A 5,000-nucleotide genomic window follows, 5' to 3' on the forward strand; every position below is an offset into this window, starting at 1 on the left:
TTTCCCACTAGCCTTTCACTCACAGCACTCACAGTACCAGAAACTACAGTGGAGGCTAGTTCAGCTCAGTAGGGTGAAAAAAACACATTTTCTGTCCCGTCCCATAGGAGATAAACCAATCCACGATACTCACCAAACCATGCCTGTTGGTCGCCCTGCACCTCGATGGCGAGCCCAAAGTCAGCTAGCTTAACCGCCGCCCCCTTCAGCTTACTGGCCAATAGGAGGTTCTCAGGCTGGAGGGGGGCGGAGTCAAAATGGGTTAGAGGTAACACGACGCTCCTGGTAACCGTTGGCCGTAGACACAGATGTACAATCAGGTTTAGCCTCACGCAAGGTTGTCACTTTCTGGCTAAGCTGCAAAGTCAGAATGTAGGCTAGGCCAATTGTGCATCGCCCCACGGACCTCCCGGTCGCAGCCGGTTACGACAAAGCCTGGGTGCAAACCCAGAGTCTCTGGTGGCACAGCTGGCGCTGCAGTACAGCGCCCTTAACCACTGTGCCACCCGGGATCCCCTAGTCATTTTCTACAATTGATCTCCTTAAAACCTGTTGTGACTAGGGGGCAGTATTTTCATTTTTGGAAAAATAACGTACCCAAAGTAAACGGGATATTTTGTGAGGACAAGATGCTAGAATATGCATATAATTGACGGCTTAGGATAGAAAACACTCTAAAGTTTCCAAAACTGTGAAAATATTGTCTGTGAGTATAACAGAACTGATATTGCAGGCGAAAGCCTGAGAAAAATCCAATCCGGAAGTGACTCATGTTTTGAAAGCTCTGCCTTCCAATGCGTCCCTATTGAGGTGTGACTGGGCTATCAACCAGATTACTTTTTCTCCGTATTCCCCAAGGTGTCTACAGCATTGTGAAGTAGTTTTACTCATTTATGTTGATGAATAACCGTAAGCGGCTACATTGTGTAAGTGGTCACCTGATGAGTGTTTCTCGCGTAAAATACAGAGGTAGCCATTTTTCCAATCAGTCCTACTGAAAAACCAATAGTCCCGGTGGATATATTATCGAATAGATATTTGAAAAACACCTTGAGGATTGATTATGAACAACGTTTGCCATGTTTCTGTCGATATTATGGAGCTAATTTGGAATATTTTTTGGCGTTTTCGTAACCGTAATTTCCGGTCGATTTCTCAGCCAAACGTGAAGAACAAACGGAGCTATTTCGCCTACAAAAATAATATTTGGGGAAAAAATGAACATTGGCTATCTAACTGGGAGTCTCGTGAGTGAAAACATCAAAGGTAAACGATTTGATTGCTTTTCTGATTTTCGTGACCAAATTACTTGCTGCAAGCTGGACATAATGCTATGCTAGGCTATCGATAAACTTACACAAATGCTTGTCTTGCTTTGGCTGTAAAGCATATTTTGAAAATCTGAGATGACAGGGTGATTAACAAAAGGCTAAGCTGTGTCTCAAAATATTTCACTTGTGATTTTCATTCATAGGAATATTTTCTAGTAATATTTATGTCCGTTGCGTTATGCTAATTCGTGTCAGTCGATGATTACGCTCCCGGATCTGATTTTTAAATCTACACTTAACAACAATGCTGACCTTATGCTTACCCCTAACCTAAATTAAGACCAAATAACTCAAATATACATTCTATTTTCATACAATTTTAAGATATAGCCAATTTAGAGTTTGCAGCTTGGCCATATAGTGGTAACCACTAGGACTAAACTGAGCTGAGATCAGTGTCTAGGGGCAACTAGTTTGCAGCTTGGCCATATAGTGGTAACCACTAGGACTAAACTGAGCTGAGATCAGTGTCTAGGGGCAACTTGATCCTACAGACACACACACAAAGAGAGACAAAGAGACAACGGTTGAACAGGGACACACTAACACAACAACACACTGTGGCATAAATACATACAGACACACACACACACAGACAAAGAAGCGCTCACACACACACACACACACAGACACACACACAGACAGGCACACACACACACACAGACAGGCACACACACACACACTCAGACAGACACACACACAAACACTCAGACAGACACACACACACCTTCAGATGTACAATGTAAAACATGGGGTGATGGTGATGATGGTGGTGATGATGATGGTGGTGATGATGATGATGGTGGTGATGATGATGGTGGTGATGATGATGATGGTGGTGATGATGATGGTGGTGATGATGGTGGTGATGATGATGATGGTGGTGATGATGATGATGATGATGGTGATGATGATGGTGGTGATGATGGTGGTGATGATGATGATGGTGGTGATGATGATGGTGGTGATGATGATGGTGATGATGATGGTGGTGATGATGATGATGGTGGTGATGATTATGGTGGTGATGATTATGATGGTGGTGATGATGATGGTGGTGATGATGATGATGGTGGTGATGATGATGATGATGGTGATGATGATGATGGTGGTGATGATGGTGGTGATGATGATGATGGTGGTGATGATGATGGTGGTGATGATGATGGTGATGATGATGGTTGTGTGATGATGATGATGGTGGTGATGATTATGGTGGTGATGATTATGGTGATGGTCTGACCATACAAACCTTCAGGTCCCTGTGAACGATACCATTGACATGGCAGTGATGAACACTCTCTACAATCTGCTGTATGCAATGACTGAAGGAGGAGAGACACAAAGGAGAGAGAGAGAGAAGAGAAGAGAGAGGAGGAGAGACAAAAAGGAGAGAGAGAAGAGAGAAGAGAGAAGAGGAGAGACACAAAGGAGAGAGAGAGAAGAGAAGAGAGAAGAGGAGAGAAAGGAGAGAGAAAAGAGAGAAGAGAGAAGAGGAGAGACACAAAGGAGAGAGAAAAGAGAGAGAGAGAAGAGGAGAGACACAAAGGAGAGAGAGAGAAGAGAGAAGAGGAGAGACACAAAGGAGAGAGAAAAGAGAGAAGAGAGAAGAGGAGAGACAAAGGAGAGAGAAAAGAGAGAAGAGAGAAGAGGAGAGACACAAAGGAGAGAGAGAAAAGAGAGAAGAGAGAAGAGGAGAGACACAAAGGAGAGAGAGAAAAGAGAGAAGAGAGAAGAGGAGAGACACAAAGGAGAGAGAAAAGAGAGAAGAGAGAAATGGACAGGGGAGAAACATCTTATTATATAAACAACGGTGTTTGATAGACACTGACCAAATGTTCAACAATAAAACACAGAAAATACCATATACAGATTACAGAGTTAAAGAATACTCTCTCTGTTTGATCAGGGGAAAGTAACAGCCCACTACAGATTACAGAGTTAACCTCTTCAACCTATGGGGGCGCTATGTCATTATTGGATAAAAAAACGTGCCCGTTTTAAGCGCAATATTTTGTCACGAAAAGATGCTCGACTATGCATATAATTGGCAGCTTTGGAAAGAAAACACTCTGACGTTTCCAAAACTGCAAAGATATTATCTGTGAGTGCTCCAGAACTGATGCAACAGGCGAAACCAAGATGAAACTTCAAACAGGAAATGAGCAGGATTTTTGACGCTCTGTTTTTCATTGTCTCCTTATATGGCTGTGAAAGCGCCACGAATTAGCCTGCCCTTTCTATCGTTTCTCCAAGTTGTCTGCAGCATTGTGACGCATTTGTAGGCATATCATTGGAAGATTGGCCATAAGAGACTACATTTACCAGGGGTCCGCCCGGTGTCCTTTGTTGAAATTGTTGCGTAATCTCCAAGCTGCTCGCATTCATTCATGTGATTGAGACAGAGAGGAGACTTCCAGGAATGATATATCATGAAGAGATATGTGAAAAACACCTTGAGGATTGATTCTAAACAACGTTTACCATGTTTCAGTCGATATTATGGAGTTAATGTGGAAGAAAGTTTGGCGTTTTGGATGAATGAATTTTTTATTTTTTTTTGGTAGCCAAACATGACGCAGAAAACGGACCGATTTCTCCTGCACAAATAATCTTTCAGGAAGAACTGAACATTTTCTATCTAACTGAGAGTCTCCTCATTGAAAACATCCGAAGTTCTTCAAAGGTAAATGATTTATTGAATGTTTTTGCTGGTTTTTGTGAAAATGTTGCCTGCTAATGCTAACGCTAAATGCTAATGCTAAATGCTAACGCTAAATGCTAACGCTAAATGCTAACGCTAAATGCTAATGCTAAATGCTAAATGCTAAATGCTAACGCTAAATGCTAACGCTAAATGCTAACGCTAAATGCTAACGCTAAATGCTAACGCTAAATGCTAATGCTAAATGCTAACGCTAAATGCTAAATGCTAGTTTTGCTATGGTTGAGAAGCATATTTTTGAAAATCTAAGATGACAGTGTTGTTAACAAAAGGCTAAGCTTGAGAGCTAGCATCTTGATTTCATTTCATTTGCGATTTTCATTCATAGTTAACGTTGCGTTATGGTAATGGGCTTGAGGCTGTAGTCATGATCCCGGATCCGGGTTGGCTCGACGCAAGAAGTTAAACAAACAACACCAGCTAACAGGGAAACACACAGACAACACAGATGAACCATTCTATAACTATATACAGTACCTCCTCTCTCCCCATCATGCCTTCCCTCTTCCCCCTTCCACCCTCTCGCTCTTCCCCCCTTATCTCTCTCTCCTTTTCTCTCTCTCCCTCTCTCCTCCTCTCTTTACAGAGGTTGTATTTCAACATAAAGTCTGTAGTGTGAAGTAGGTTCCATATCTATGGATAGGTTCCTAAATTGCACCCTATTCCCTATGTAGTGCACACATTTCTGAGTCCTGTGAGTTGCCATGGCGCCCTAGAAGCCCTGCTAGCAGCCTAAGTACATATTGTTTGTTGTTGTTTGTTTTTTGAAAATCAGCTCTTTCATTTTCTTTTTTGATAGCATAGAGTTTTTATTACATCTGCTGCTTTCTGAGCCATGGATTTACAGGTTGACTGACAGGGGAACACTCTTTGGCTAACTAGTGTCATGACTCTCCTGTGAGGATCCAAAGACCGGGTTAAAACGGATCAACACCCGCAGAAGG

At 42.3% G+C, this 5,000-nt stretch overlaps 1 pseudogene; it reads right to left on the reverse strand.

Annotated features, from left to right (window-relative positions):
* The window catches only part of LOC135561699 (calcium/calmodulin-dependent protein kinase type II delta chain-like), a 132,915-nt pseudogene that overhangs the window by 72,907 nt on the left and 55,008 nt on the right, over positions 1-5,000 (reverse strand).

The sequence above is a fragment of the Oncorhynchus nerka genome, linkage group LG18, assembly GCF_034236695.1.
Source record: "Oncorhynchus nerka isolate Pitt River linkage group LG18, Oner_Uvic_2.0, whole genome shotgun sequence".
Lineage (NCBI taxonomy): Eukaryota > Metazoa > Chordata > Actinopteri > Salmoniformes > Salmonidae > Oncorhynchus > Oncorhynchus nerka.